Source organism: Tribolium castaneum, chromosome 9 (assembly GCF_031307605.1).
Source record: "Tribolium castaneum strain GA2 chromosome 9, icTriCast1.1, whole genome shotgun sequence".
Lineage (NCBI taxonomy): Eukaryota > Metazoa > Arthropoda > Insecta > Coleoptera > Tenebrionidae > Tribolium > Tribolium castaneum.
In genome coordinates, this window is record NC_087402.1 from 7,148,693 (window position 1) to 7,166,487 (window position 17,795).

A 17,795-nucleotide genomic window follows, 5' to 3' on the forward strand; every position below is an offset into this window, starting at 1 on the left:
TTTAATGCTACAAACGGTAGCCAACGTGGAAGCGATATGAAGGTAAGTGCATTTATTTACTGAGGTATTGAATTTGATTTGAATTTGAATTGCCACAAATTGAAAGGTATTGTGAATTTTTTATTTTGTTTAATATTGACAAACGTTGCTTGTTGTAACTATCATGCAAATAAAGATTTTTATTGGTGTTGTTTTAATTTTTTAAATGTCTTGCTACAAACAGTAGCCAACGCAGAAGCCATATGAAGGTAGGTGCAATTTTTTGCGTTTTATCTTGTGATGTGTTGATTTAATAGCTTCTGTGCCATATATTATACCGTATTGTGTATCCTTTATTCTGTATAATATTTATTAAAGTCGCTTGTTGTAACTTTCCTACAAATTAATTTTTTTGTTGGTTGTGTTTTTAATTTATTTTTTAGGTTTTGCTACAAATGGTAGCAGATGCAGTACAAAAGGTAAGAGCATTTATTTAACGCCAAGTGAAAAAGCTTTGATTTTTGTGTACTATTTTTTCATTTCACAAACCAATAATTCCTTTATTCCCTTCATTTGAAATAATCATTGTTTACCTCATCCTTATATCCTTTTTTCCTGGCAAGAATGCTCTAAACCTCCACGTGGTTCTTGCCGGACAAATTAGTTATTGACTAATTTGACCAATTAGAGCAATCCTTAAATATAACATTGTTGATTGTTTTTTACAGCCGTAAAATTATGTCGCTTGTTGTAATTTTCATGCAAATAAAGATTTTTTATTGGTGTTGTTTTTAATTTTTTTTAATGCTACAAACGGTAGCCAACGTGGAAGCGATATGAAGGTAGGTGTATTTTATTGCTGTGTGCTGTGTATTTATTTATTTCACAAACCAATAATTTCATAAAACTTAAATGCAATTAAAATCTTTAAATGCGATGTTGAAAAGTGATATTTTGAGTGACACATTTTAAATACAGTAACTATAAATAAAATAAAACACTCAAATTATTTATTGCCACGTAATAATTTTGTCTTTAATTTCAATGAATGAAAGTGGCTTGCTCAAAATTTAATGCATATAAACATTTTATTTTGGTTTCATTTTTATTATTTTTTTTAATGCTACAAACGGTAGCCAACGTGGAAGCGATATGAAGGTAGGTGTATTTTATTGCTGTGTCGTATTTATTTATTTCACAAACCAATAATTTCATAAAACTTAAATGCAATTAAAATCTTTAAATGCGGTGTTGAAAAGTGATATTTTGAGTGACACATTTTAAATACAGTAACTATAAATAAAATAAAACACTAAAATAATTTACTGCCACGTAATTTTGTCTTTAATTTCAATGAATGAAAGTGGCTTGCTCAAAATTTAATGCAAATAAACATTTTTTTTTAGTTTCATTTTTATTATTTTTTTTAATGCTACAAACGGTAGCCAACGTGGAAGCGATATGAAGGTAGGTGTATTTTATTGCTGTGTCGTATTTACTTATTTCACAAACCAATAATTTCATAAAACTTAAATGCAATTAAAATCTTTAAATGCGGTGTTGAAAAGTGATATTTTGAGTGACACATTTTAAATACAGTAACTATAAATAAAATAAAACACTAAAATAATTTACTGCCACGTAATTTTGTCTTTAATTTCAATGAATGAAAGTGGCTTGCTCAAAATTTAATGCAAATAAACATTTTTTTTTAGTTTCATTTTTATTATTTTTTTTAATGCTACAAACGGTAGCCAACGTGGAAGCGATATGAAGGTAGGTGTATTTTATTGCTGTGTCGTATTTACTTATTTCACAAACCAATAATTTCATAAAACTTAAATGCAATTAAAATCTTTAAATGCGGTGTTGAAAAGTGATATTTTGAGTGACACATTTTAAATACAGTAACTATAAATAAAATAAAACACTAAAATAATTTACTGCCACGTAATTTTGTCTTTAATTTCAATGAATGAAAGTGGCTTGCTCAAAATTTAATGCAAATAAACATTTTTTTTTAGTTTCATTTTTATTATTTTTTTTAATGCTACAAACGGTAGCCAACGTGGAAGCGATATGAAGGTAGGTGTATTTTATTGCTGTGTCGTATTTACTTATTTCACAAACCAATAATTTCATAAAACTTAAATGCAATTAAAATCTTTAAATGCGGTGTTGAAAAGTGATATTTTGAGTGACACATTTTAAATACAGTAATTATAAATAAAATAAAACACTCAAATTATTTATTGCCACGTGATAATTTTGTCTTTAATTTCAATGAATGAAAGTGGCTTGCTCAAAATTTAATGCAAATAAACATTTTTTTTTAGTTTCATTTTTATTATTTTTTTTAATGCTACAAACGGTAGCCAACGTGGAAGCGATATGAAGGTAGGTGTATTTTATTGCTGTGTCGTATTTACTTATTTCACAAACCAATAATTTCATAAAACTTAAATGCAATTAAAATCTTTAAATGCGGTGTTGAAAAGTAATATTTTGAGTGACACATTTTAAATACAGTAACTATAAATAAAATAAAACACTAAAATAATTTACTGCCACGTAATTTTGTCTTTAATTTCAATGAATGAAAGTGGCTTGCTCAAAATTTAATGCAAATAAACATTTTTTTTTTGGTTTCATTTTTATTATTTTTTTTTAATGCTACAAACGGTAGCCAACGTGGAAGCGATATGAAGGTAGGTGTATTTTATTGCTGTGTCGTATTTACTTATTTCACAAACCAATAATTTCATAAAACTTAAATGCAATTAAAATCTTTAAATGCGGTGTTGAAAAGTGATATTTTGAGTGACACATTTTAAATACAGTAATTATAAATAAAATAAAACACTCAAATTATTTATTGCCACGTGATAATTTTGTCTTTAATTTCAAAGAATGAAAGTGGCTTGCTCAAAATTTAATGCAAATAAACATTTTTTTTTGGTTTCATTTTTATTATTTTTTTTAATGCTACAAACGGTAGCCAACGTGGAAGCGATATGAAGGTAGGTGTATTTTATTGCTGTGTCGTATTTACTTATTTCACAAACCAATAATTTCATAAAACTTAAATGCAATTAAAATCTTTAAATGCGGTGTTGAAAAGTGATATTTTGAGTGACACATTTTAAATACAGTAACTATAAATAAAATAAAACACTAAAATAATTTACTGCCACGTAATTTTGTCTTTAATTTCAATGAATGAAAGTGGCTTGCTCAAAATTTAATGCAAATAAACATTTTTTTTTAGTTTCATTTTTATTATTTTTTTTAATGCTACAAACGGTAGCCAACGTGGAAGCGATATGAAGGTAGGTGTATTTTATTGCTGTGTCGTATTTACTTATTTCACAAACCAATAATTTCATAAAACTTAAATGCAATTAAAATCTTTAAATGCGGTGTTGAAAAGTGATATTTTGAGTGACACATTTTAAATACAGTAATTATAAATAAAATAAAACACTCAAATTATTTATTGCCACGTGATAATTTTGTCTTTAATTTCAATGAATGAAAGTGGCTTGCTCAAAATTTAATGCAAATAAACATTTTTTTTTTGGTTTCATTTTTATTATTTTTTTTTAATGCTACAAACGGTAGCCAACGTGGAAGCGATATGAAGGTAGGTGTATTTTATTGCTGTGTCGTATTTATTTATTTCACAAACCAATAATTTCATAAAACTTAAATGCAATTAAAATCTTTAAATGCGGTGTTGAAAAGTGATATTTTGAGTGACACATTTTAAATACAGTAACTATAAATAAAATAAAACACTAAAATAATTTACTGCCACGTAATTTTGTCTTTAATTTCAATGAATGAAAGTGGCTTGCTCAAAATTTAATGCAAATAAACATTTTTTTGGTTTCATTTTTATTATTATTTTTTTAATGCTACAAACGGTAGCCAACGTGGAAGCGATATGAAGGTAGGTGTATTTTATTGCTGTGTCGTATTTATTTATTTCACAAACCAATAATTTCATAAAACTTAAATGCAATTAAAATCTTTAAATGCGGTGTTGAAAAGTAATATTTTGAGTGACACATTTTAAATACAGTAACTATAAATAAAATAAAACACTAAAATAATTTACTGCCACGTAATTTTGTCTTTAATTTCAATGAATGAAAGTGGCTTGCTCAAAATTTAATGCAAATAAACATTTTATTTTGGTTTCATTTTTATTATTTTTTTTAATGCTACAAACGGTAGCCAACGTGGAAGCGATATGAAGGTAGGTGTATTTTATTGCTGTGTCGTATTTATTTATTTCACAAACCAATAATTTCATAAAACTTAAATGCAATTAAAATCTTTAAATGCGGTGTTGAAAAGTAATATTTTGAGTGACACATTTTAAATACAGTAACTATAAATAAAATAAAACACTAAAATAATTTACTGCCACGTAATTTTGTCTTTAATTTCAATGAATGAAAGTGGCTTGCTCAAAATTTAATGCAAATAAACATTTTATTTTGGTTTCATTTTTATTATTTTTTTTAATGCTACAAACAGTAGCCAACGTGGAAGCGATATGAAGGTAGGTGTATTTTATTGCTGTGTCGTATTTATTTATTTCTCAAACCAATAATTTCATAAAACTTAAATGCAATTAAAATCTTTAAATGCGGTGTTGAAAAGTGATATTTTGAGTGACACATTTTAAATACAGTAACTATAAATAAAATAAAACACTAAAATAATTTACTGCCACGTAATTTTGTCTTTAATTTCAATGAATGAAAGTGGCTTGCTCAAAATTTAATGCAAATAAACATTTTTTTTTTGGTTTCATTTTTATTATTTTTTTTTAATGCTACAAACGGTAGCCAACGTGGAAGCGATATGAAGGTAGGTGTATTTTATTGCTGTGTCGTATTTACTTATTTCACAAACCAATAATTTCATAAAACTTAAATGCAATTAAAATCTTTAAATGCGGTGTTGAAAAGTGATATTTTGAGTGACACATTTTAAATACAGTAATTATAAATAAAATAAAACACTCAAATTATTTATTGCCACGTGATAATTTTGTCTTTAATTTCAAAGAATGAAAGTGGCTTGCTCAAAATTTAATGCAAATAAACATTTTTTTTTGGTTTCATTTTTATTATTTTTTTTAATGCTACAAACGGTAGCCAACGTGGAAGCGATATGAAGGTAGGTGTATTTTATTGCTGTGTCGTATTTATTTATTTCACAAACCAATAATTTCATAAAACTTAAATGCAATTAAAATCTTTAAATGCGGTGTTGAAAAGTGATATTTTGAGTGACACATTTTAAATACAGTAACTATAAATAAAATAAAACACTAAAATAATTTACTGCCACGTAATTTTGTCTTTAATTTCAATGAATGAAAGTGGCTTGCTCAAAATTTAATGCAAATAAACATTTTTTTTTTGGTTTCATTTTTATTATTTTTTTTTAATGCTACAAACGGTAGCCAACGTGGAAGCGATATGAAGGTAGGTGTATTTTATTGCTGTGTCGTATTTACTTATTTCACAAACCAATAATTTCATAAAACTTAAATGCAATTAAAATCTTTAAATGCGGTGTTGAAAAGTGATATTTTGAGTGACACATTATAAATACAGTAATTATAAATAAAATAAAACACTAAAATAATTTACTGCCACGTAATTTTGTCTTTAATTTCAATGAATGAAAGTGGCTTGCTCAAAATTTAATGCAAATAAACATTTTTTTTGGTTTCATTTTTATTATTTTTTTAATGCTACAAACGGTGGCCAACGTGGAAGCGATATGAAGGTAAGTGCATTTATTTACTGAGGTATTGAATTTGATTTGAATTTGAATTGCCACAAATTGAAAGGTATTGTGAATTTTTTATTTTGTTTAATATTGACAAACGTTGCTTGTTGTAACTTTAATGCAAATAAAGATTTTAATTGGTGTTGTTTTAATTTTTTAAATGTCTTGCTACAAACAGTAGCCAACGCAGAAGCCATATGAAGGTAGGTGCATTTTTTTGCGTTTTATCTTGTGATGTGTTGATTTAATAGCTTCTGTGCCATATATTATACCGTATTGTGTATCCTTTATTCTGTATAATATTTATTAAAGTCGCTTGTTGTAACTTTCCTACAAACTAATTTTTTTGTTGGTTGTGTTTTTAATTTATTTTTTAGGTTTTGCTACAAATGGTAGCAGATGCAGTACAAAAGGTAAGAGTATTTATTTAACGCCAAGTGAAAAAGCTTTGATTTTTGTGTACTATTTTTTCATTTCACAAACCAATAATTCCTTTATTCCCTTCATTTGAAATAATCATTGTTTACCTCATCCTTATATCCTTTTTTCCTGGCAAGAATGCTCTAAACCTCCACGTGGTTCTTGCCGGACAAATTAGTTATTGACTAATTTGACCAATTAGAGCAATCCTTAAATATAACATTGTTGATTGTTTTTTACAGCCGTAAAATTATGTCGCTTGTTGTAATTTTCATGCAAATAAAGATTTTTTTATTGGTGTTGTTTTTAATTTTTTTTAATGCTACAAACGGTAGCCAACGTGGAAGCGATATGAAGGTAGGTGTATTTTATTGCTGTGTCGTATTTATTTATTTCACAAACCAATAATTTCATAAAACTTAAATGCAATTAAAATCTTTAAATGCAGTGTTGAAAAGTGATATTTTGAGTGACACATTTTAAATACAGTAACTATAAATAAAATAAAACACTAAAATAATTTACTGCCACGTAATTTTGTCTTTAATTTCAATGAATGAAAGTGGCTTGCTCAAAATTTAATGCAAATAAACATTTTTTTTTGGTTTCATTTTTATTATTTTTTTTTTAATGCTACAAACGGTAGCCAACGTGGAAGCGATATGAAGGTAGGTGTATTTTATTGCTGTGTCGTATTTATTTATTTCACAAACCAATAATTTCATAAAACTTAAATGCAATTAAAATCTTTAAATGCGGTGTGGAAAAGTGATATTTTGAGTGACACATTTTAAATACAGTAACTATAAATAAAATAAAACACTAAAATAATTTACTGCCACGTAATTTTGTCTTTAATTTCAATGAATGAAAGTGGCTTGCTCAAAATTTAATGCAAATAAACATTTTATTTTGGTTTCATTTTTATTATTTTTTTTAATGCTACAAACGGTAGCCAACGTGGAAGCGATATGAAGGTAGGTGTATTTTATTGCTGTGTCGTATTTATTTATTTCACAAACCAATAATTTCATAAAACTTAATTGCAGTTAAAATCTTTAAATGCGGTGTTGAAAAGTGATATTTTGAGTGACACATTTTAAATACAGTAACTATAAATAAAATAAAACACTCAAATTATTTATTGCCACGTAATAATTTTGTCTTTAATTTCAATGAATGAAAGTGGCTTGCTCAAAATTTAATGCAAATAAACATTTTATTTTGGTTTCATTTTTATTATTTTTTTTAATGCTACAAACGGTAGCCAACGTGGAAGCGATATGAAGGTAGGTGTATTTTATTGCTGTGTCGTATTTATTTATTTCACAAACCAATAATTTCATAAAACTTAAATGCAATTAAAATCTTTAAATGCAGTGTTGAAAAGTGATATTTTGAGTGACACATTTTAAATACAGTAACTATAAATAAAATAAAACACTAAAATAATTTACTGCCACGTAATTTTGTCTTTAATTTCAATGAATGAAAGTGGCTTGCTCAAAATTTAATGCAAATAAACATTTTATTTTGGTTTCATTTTTATTATTTTTTTTAATGCTACAAACGGTAGCCAACGTGGAAGCGATATGAAGGTAGGTGTATTTTATTGCTGTGTCGTATTTATTTATTTCACAAACCAATAATTTCATAAAACTTAAATGCAATTAAAATCTTTAAATGCGGTGTGGAAAAGTGATATTTTGAGTGACACATTTTAAATACAGTAACTATAAATAAAATAAAACACTAAAATAATTTACTGCCACGTAATTTTGTCTTTAATTTCAATGAATGAAAGTGGCTTGCTCAAAATTTAATGCAAATAAACATTTTATTTTGGTTTCATTTTTATTATTTTTTTTAATGCTACAAACGGTAGCCAACGTGGAAGCGATATGAAGGTAGGTGTATTTTATTGCTGTGTCGTATTTATTTATTTCACAAACCAATAATTTCATAAAACTTAAATGCAATTAAAGTCTTTAAATGCAATGTTGAAAAGTGATATTTTGAGTGACACATTTTAAATACAGTAATTATAAATAAAATAAAACACTCAAATTATTTATTGCCACGTGATAATTTTGTCTTTAATTTCAAAGAATGAAAGTGGCTTGCTCAAAATTTAATGCAAATAAACATTTTTTTTTTGGTTTCATTTTTATTATTATTTTTAATGCTACAAACGGTAGCCAACGTGGAAGCGATATGAAGGTAGGTGTATTTTATTGCTGTGTCGTATTTACTTATTTCACAAACCAATAATTTCATAAAACTTAAATGCAATTAAAATCTTTAAATGCGGTGTTGAAAAGTGACATTTTGAGTGACACATTTTAAATACAGTAATTATAAATAAAATAAAACACTCAAATTATTTATTGCCACGTGATAATTTTGTCTTTAATTTCAAAGAATGAAAGTGGCTTGCTCAAAATTTAATGCAAATAAACATTTTTTTTTTGGTTTCATTTTTATTATTATTTTTAATGCTACAAACGGTAGCCAACGTGGAAGCGATATGAAGGTAGGTGTATTTTATTGCTGTGTCGTATTTATTTATTTCACAAACCAATAATTTCATAAAATTTAAATGCAATTAAAATCTTTAAATGCGGTGTTGAAAAGTGATATTTTGAGTGACACATTTTAAATACAGTAACTATAAATAAAATAAAACACTAAAATAATTTACTGCCACGTAATTTTGTCTTTAATTTCAATGAATGAAAGTGGCTTGCTCAAAATTTAATGCAAATAAACATTTTTTTTTTGGTTTCATTTTTATTATTTTTTTTTAATGCTACAAACGGTAGCCAACGTGGAAGCGATATGAAGGTAGGTGTATTTTATTGCTGTGTCGTATTTACTTATTTCACAAACCAATAATTTCATAAAACTTAAATGCAATTAAAATCTTTAAATGCGGTGTTGAAAAGTGACATTTTGAGTGACACATTTTAAATACAGTAATTATAAATAAAATAAAACACTCAAATTATTTATTGCCACGTGATAATTTTGTCTTTAATTTCAAAGAATGAAAGTGGCTTGCTCAAAATTTAATGCAAATAAACATTTTTTTTTGGTTTCATTTTTATTATTTTTTTTAATGCTACAAACGGTAGCCAACGTGGAAGCGATATGAAGGTAGGTGTATTTTATTGCTGTGTCGTATTTATTTATTTCACAAACCAATAATTTCATAAAATTTAAATGCAATTAAAATCTTTAAATGCGGTGTTGAAAAGTGATATTTTGAGTGACACATTTTAAATACAGTAACTATAAATAAAATAAAACACTAAAATAATTTACTGCCACGTAATTTTGTCTTTAATTTCAATGAATGAAAGTGGCTTGCTCAAAATTTAATGCAAATAAACATTTTTTTTTTGGTTTCATTTTTATTATTTTTTTTTAATGCTACAAACGGTAGCCAACGTGGAAGCGATATGAAGGTAGGTGTATTTTATTGCTGTGTCGTATTTACTTATTTCACAAACCAATAATTTCATAAAACTTAAATGCAATTAAAATCTTTAAATGCGGTGTTGAAAAGTGATATTTTGAGTGACACATTTTAAATACAGTAATTATAAATAAAATAAAACACTCAAATTATTTATTGCCACGTGATAATTTTGTCTTTAATTTCAAAGAATGAAAGTGGCTTGCTCAAAATTTAATGCAAATAAACATTTTTTTTTTGGTTTCATTTTTATTATTTTTTTTAATGCTACAAACGGTAGCCAACGTGGAAGCGATATGAAGGTAGGTGTATTTTATTGCTGTGTCGTATTTACTTATTTCACAAACCAATAATTTCATAAAACTTAAATGCAATTAAAATCTTTAAATGCGGTGTTGAAAAGTGACATTTTGAGTGACACATTTTAAATACAGTAATTATAAATAAAATAAAACACTCAAATTATTTATTGCCACGTGATAATTTTGTCTTTAATTTCAAAGAATGAAAGTGGCTTGCTCAAAATTTAATGCAAATAAACATTTTTTTTTGGTTTCATTTTTATTATTTTTTTTAATGCTACAAACGGTAGCCAACGTGGAAGCGATATGAAGGTAGGTGTATTTTATTGCTGTGTCGTATTTATTTATTTCACAAACCAATAATTTCATAAAATTTAAATGCAATTAAAATCTTTAAATGCGGTGTTGAAAAGTGATATTTTGAGTGACACATTTTAAATACAGTAACTATAAATAAAATAAAACACTAAAATAATTTACTGCCACGTAATTTTGTCTTTAATTTCAATGAATGAAAGTGGCTTGCTCAAAATTTAATGCAAATAAACATTTTTTTTTTGGTTTCATTTTTATTATTTTTTTTTAATGCTACAAACGGTAGCCAACGTGGAAGCGATATGAAGGTAGGTGTATTTTATTGCTGTGTCGTATTTACTTATTTCACAAACCAATAATTTCATAAAACTTAAATGCAATTAAAATCTTTAAATGCGGTGTTGAAAAGTGATATTTTGAGTGACACATTTTAAATACAGTAATTATAAATAAAATAAAACACTAAAATAATTTACTGCCACGTAATTTTGTCTTTAATTTCAATGAATGAAAGTGGCTTGCTCAAAATTTAATGCAAATAAACATTTTTTTTTTGGTTTCATTTTTATTATTTTTTTTTAATGCTACAAACGGTAGCCAACGTGGAAGCGATATGAAGGTAGGTGTATTTTATTGCTGTGTCGTATTTATTTATTTCACAAACCAATAATTTCATAAAATTTAAATGCAATTAAAATCTTTAAATGCGGTGTTGAAAAGTGATATTTTGAGTGACACATTTTAAATACAGTAACTATAAATAAAATAAAACACTAAAATAATTTACTGCCACGTAATTTTGTCTTTAATTTCAATGAATGAAAGTGGCTTGCTCAAAATTTAATGCAAATAAACATTTTTTTTTTGGTTTCATTTTTATTATTTTTTTTTAATGCTACAAACGGTAGCCAACGTGGAAGCGATATGAAGGTAGGTGTATTTTATTGCTGTGTCGTATTTACTTATTTCACAAACCAATAATTTCATAAAACTTAAATGCAATTAAAATCTTTAAATGCGGTGTTGAAAAGTGATATTTTGAGTGACACATTTTAAATACAGTAATTATAAATAAAATAAAACACTAAAATAATTTACTGCCACGTAATTTTGTCTTTAATTTCAATGAATGAAAGTGGCTTGCTCAAAATTTAATGCAAATAAACATTTTTTTTTGGTTTCATTTTTATTATTTTTTTTTAATGCTACAAACGGTAGCCAACGTGGAAGCGATATGAAGGTAGGTGTATTTTATTGCTGTGTCGTATTTACTTATTTCACAAACCAATAATTTCATAAAACTTAAATGCAATTAAAATCTTTAAATGCGGTGTTGAAAAGTGACATTTTGAGTGACACATTTTAAATACAGTAATTATAAATAAAATAAAACACTCAAATTATTTATTGCCACGTGATAATTTTGTCTTTAATTTCAAAGAATGAAAGTGGCTTGCTCAAAATTTAATGCAAATAAACATTTTTTTTTGGTTTCATTTTTATTATTTTTTTTAATGCTACAAACGGTAGCCAACGTGGAAGCGATATGAAGGTAGGTGTATTTTATTGCTGTGTCGTATTTATTTATTTCACAAACCAATAATTTCATAAAACTTAATTGCAGTTAAAATCTTTAAATGCGGTGTTGAAAAGTGATATTTTGAGTGACACATTTTAAATACAGTAACTATAAATAAAATAAAACACTCAAATTATTTATTGCCACGTAATAATTTTGTCTTTAATTTCAATGAATGAAAGTGGCTTGCTCAAAATTTAATGCAAATAAACATTTTATTTTGGTTTCATTTTTATTATTTTTTTTAATGCTACAAACGGTAGCCAACGTGGAAGCGATATGAAGGTAGGTGTATTTTATTGCTGTGTCGTATTTATTTATTTCACAAACCAATAATTTCATAAAACTTAAATGCAATTAAAATCTTTAAATGCGGTGTGGAAAAGTGATATTTTGAGTGACACATTTTAAATACAGTAACTATAAATAAAATAAAACACTAAAATAATTTACTGCCACGTAATTTTGTCTTTAATTTCAATGAATGAAAGTGGCTTGCTCAAAATTTAATGCAAATAAACATTTTATTTTGGTTTCATTTTTATTATTTTTTTTAATGCTACAAACGGTAGCCAACGTGGAAGCGATATGAAGGTAGGTGTATTTTATTGCTGTGTCGTATTTATTTATTTCACAAACCAATAATTTCATAAAACTTAAATGCAATTAAAATCTTTAAATGCGGTGTGGAAAAGTGATATTTTGAGTGACACATTTTAAATACAGTAACTATAAATAAAATAAAACACTAAAATAATTTACTGCCACGTAATTTTGTCTTTAATTTCAATGAATGAAAGTGGCTTGCTCAAAATTTAATGCAAATAAACATTTTATTTTGGTTTCATTTTTATTATTTTTTTTAATGCTACAAACGGTAGCCAACGTGGAAGCGATATGAAGGTAGGTGTATTTTATTGCTGTGTCGTATTTATTTATTTCACAAACCAATAATTTCATAAAACTTAAATGCAATTAAAGTCTTTAAATGCAATGTTGAAAAGTGATATTTTGAGTGACACATTTTAAATACAGTAATTATAAATAAAATAAAACACTCAAATTATTTATTGCCACGTGATAATTTTGTCTTTAATTTCAAAGAATGAAAGTGGCTTGCTCAAAATTTAATGCAAATAAACATTTTTTTTTTGGTTTCATTTTTATTATTTTTTTTAATGCTACAAACGGTAGCCAACGTGGAAGCGATATGAAGGTAGGTGTATTTTATTGCTGTGTCGTATTTACTTATTTCACAAACCAATAATTTCATAAAACTTAAATGCAATTAAAATCTTTAAATGCGGTGTTGAAAAGTGACATTTTGAGTGACACATTTTAAATACAGTAATTATAAATAAAATAAAACACTCAAATTATTTATTGCCACGTGATAATTTTGTCTTTAATTTCAAAGAATGAAAGTGGCTTGCTCAAAATTTAATGCAAATAAACATTTTTTTTTGGTTTCATTTTTATTATTTTTTTTAATGCTACAAACGGTAGCCAACGTGGAAGCGATATGAAGGTAGGTGTATTTTATTGCTGTGTCGTATTTATTTATTTCACAAACCAATAATTTCATAAAATTTAAATGCAATTAAAATCTTTAAATGCGGTGTTGAAAAGTGATATTTTGAGTGACACATTTTAAATACAGTAATTATAAATAAAATAAAACACTAAAATAATTTACTGCCACGTAATTTTGTCTTTAATTTCAATGAATGAAAGTGGCTTGCTCAAAATTTAATGCAAATAAACATTTTTTTTTTGGTTTCATTTTTATTATTTTTTTTTAATGCTACAAACGGTAGCCAACGTGGAAGCGATATGAAGGTAGGTGTATTTTATTGCTGTGTCGTATTTATTTATTTCACAAACCAATAATTTCATAAAATTTAAATGCAATTAAAATCTTTAAATGCGGTGTTGAAAAGTGATATTTTGAGTGACACATTTTAAATACAGTAACTATAAATAAAATAAAACACTAAAATAATTTACTGCCACGTAATTTTGTCTTTAATTTCAATGAATGAAAGTGGCTTGCTCAAAATTTAATGCAAATAAACATTTTTTTTTTGGTTTCATTTTTATTATTTTTTTTTAATGCTACAAACGGTAGCCAACGTGGAAGCGATATGAAGGTAGGTGTATTTTATTGCTGTGTCGTATTTACTTATTTCACAAACCAATAATTTCATAAAACTTAAATGCAATTAAAATCTTTAAATGCGGTGTTGAAAAGTGATATTTTGAGTGACACATTTTAAATACAGTAATTATAAATAAAATAAAACACTAAAATAATTTACTGCCACGTAATTTTGTCTTTAATTTCAATGAATGAAAGTGGCTTGCTCAAAATTTAATGCAAATAAACATTTTTTTTTGGTTTCATTTTTATTATTTTTTTTTAATGCTACAAACGGTAGCCAACGTGGAAGCGATATGAAGGTAGGTGTATTTTATTGCTGTGTCGTATTTACTTATTTCACAAACCAATAATTTCATAAAACTTAAATGCAATTAAAATCTTTAAATGCGGTGTTGAAAAGTGACATTTTGAGTGACACATTTTAAATACAGTAATTATAAATAAAATAAAACACTCAAATTATTTATTGCCACGTGATAATTTTGTCTTTAATTTCAAAGAATGAAAGTGGCTTGCTCAAAATTTAATGCAAATAAACATTTTTTTTTTGGTTTCATTTTTATTATTATTTTTAATGCTACAAACGGTAGCCAACGTGGAAGCGATATGAAGGTAGGTGTATTTTATTGCTGTGTCGTATTTATTTATTTCACAAACCAATAATTTCATAAAATTTAAATGCAATTAAAATCTTTAAATGCGGTGTTGAAAAGTGATATTTTGAGTGACACATTTTAAATACAGTAACTATAAATAAAATAAAACACTAAAATAATTTACTGCCACGTAATTTTGTCTTTAATTTCAATGAATGAAAGTGGCTTGCTCAAAATTTAATGCAAATAAACATTTTTTTTTTGGTTTCATTTTTATTATTTTTTTTTAATGCTACAAACGGTAGCCAACGTGGAAGCGATATGAAGGTAGGTGTATTTTATTGCTGTGTCGTATTTACTTATTTCACAAACCAATAATTTCATAAAACTTAAATGCAATTAAAATCTTTAAATGCGGTGTTGAAAAGTGACATTTTGAGTGACACATTTTAAATACAGTAATTATAAATAAAATAAAACACTCAAATTATTTATTGCCACGTGATAATTTTGTCTTTAATTTCAAAGAATGAAAGTGGCTTGCTCAAAATTTAATGCAAATAAACATTTTTTTTTGGTTTCATTTTTATTATTTTTTTTAATGCTACAAACGGTAGCCAACGTGGAAGCGATATGAAGGTAGGTGTATTTTATTGCTGTGTCGTATTTATTTATTTCACAAACCAATAATTTCATAAAATTTAAATGCAATTAAAATCTTTAAATGCGGTGTTGAAAAGTGATATTTTGAGTGACACATTTTAAATACAGTAACTATAAATAAAATAAAACACTAAAATAATTTACTGCCACGTAATTTTGTCTTTAATTTCAATGAATGAAAGTGGCTTGCTCAAAATTTAATGCAAATAAACATTTTTTTTTTGGTTTCATTTTTATTATTTTTTTTTAATGCTACAAACGGTAGCCAACGTGGAAGCGATATGAAGGTAGGTGTATTTTATTGCTGTGTCGTATTTACTTATTTCACAAACCAATAATTTCATAAAACTTAAATGCAATTAAAATCTTTAAATGCGGTGTTGAAAAGTGATATTTTGAGTGACACATTTTAAATACAGTAATTATAAATAAAATAAAACACTCAAATTATTTATTGCCACGTGATAATTTTGTCTTTAATTTCAAAGAATGAAAGTGGCTTGCTCAAAATTTAATGCAAATAAACATTTTTTTTTTTGGTTTCATTTTTATTATTTTTTTTAATGCTACAAACGGTAGCCAACGTGGAAGCGATATGAAGGTAGGTGTATTTTATTGCTGTGTCGTATTTACTTATTTCACAAACCAATAATTTCATAAAACTTAAATGCAATTAAAATCTTTAAATGCGGTGTTGAAAAGTGACATTTTGAGTGACACATTTTAAATACAGTAATTATAAATAAAATAAAACACTCAAATTATTTATTGCCACGTGATAATTTTGTCTTTAATTTCAAAGAATGAAAGTGGCTTGCTCAAAATTTAATGCAAATAAACATTTTTTTTTGGTTTCATTTTTATTATTTTTTTTAATGCTACAAACGGTAGCCAACGTGGAAGCGATATGAAGGTAGGTGTATTTTATTGCTGTGTCGTATTTATTTATTTCACAAACCAATAATTTCATAAAATTTAAATGCAATTAAAATCTTTAAATGCGGTGTTGAAAAGTGATATTTTGAGTGACACATTTTAAATACAGTAACTATAAATAAAATAAAACACTAAAATAATTTACTGCCACGTAATTTTGTCTTTAATTTCAATGAATGAAAGTGGCTTGCTCAAAATTTAATGCAAATAAACATTTTTTTTTTGGTTTCATTTTTATTATTTTTTTTTAATGCTACAAACGGTAGCCAACGTGGAAGCGATATGAAGGTAGGTGTATTTTATTGCTGTGTCGTATTTACTTATTTCACAAACCAATAATTTCATAAAACTTAAATGCAATTAAAATCTTTAAATGCGGTGTTGAAAAGTGATATTTTGAGTGACACATTTTAAATACAGTAATTATAAATAAAATAAAACACTAAAATAATTTACTGCCACGTAATTTTGTCTTTAATTTCAATGAATGAAAGTGGCTTGCTCAAAATTTAATGCAAATAAACATTTTTTTTTGGTTTCATTTTTATTATTTTTTTTTAATGCTACAAACGGTAGCCAACGTGGAAGCGATATGAAGGTAGGTGTATTTTATTGCTGTGTCGTATTTACTTATTTCACAAACCAATAATTTCATAAAACTTAAATGCAATTAAAATCTTTAAATGCGGTGTTGAAAAGTGACATTTTGAGTGACACATTTTAAATACAGTAATTATAAATAAAATAAAACACTCAAATTATTTATTGCCACGTGATAATTTTGTCTTTAATTTCAAAGAATGAAAGTGGCTTGCTCAAAATTTAATGCAAATAAACATTTTTTTTTGGTTTCATTTTTATTATTTTTTTTAATGCTACAAACGGTAGCCAACGTGGAAGCGATATGAAGGTAGGTGTATTTTATTGCTGTGTCGTATTTATTTATTTCACAAACCAATAATTTCATAAAACTTAATTGCAGTTAAAATCTTTAAATGCGGTGTTGAAAAGTGATATTTTGAGTGACACATTTTAAATACAGTAACTATAAATAAAATAAAACACTCAAATTATTTATTGCCACGTAATAATTTTGTCTTTAATTTCAATGAATGAAAGTGGCTTGCTCAAAATTTAATGCAAATAAACATTTTATTTTGGTTTCATTTTTATTATTTTTTTTAATGCTACAAACGGTAGCCAACGTGGAAGCGATATGAAGGTAGGTGTATTTTATTGCTGTGTCGTATTTATTTATTTCACAAACCAATAATTTCATAAAACTTAAATGCAATTAAAATCTTTAAATGCGGTGTGGAAAAGTGATATTTTGAGTGACACATTTTAAATACAGTAACTATAAATAAAATAAAACACTAAAATAATTTACTGCCACGTAATTTTGTCTTTAATTTCAATGAATGAAAGTGGCTTGCTCAAAATTTAATGCAAATAAACATTTTATTTTGGTTTCATTTTTATTATTTTTTTTAATGCTACAAACGGTAGCCAACGTGGAAGCGATATGAAGGTAGGTGTATTTTATTGCTGT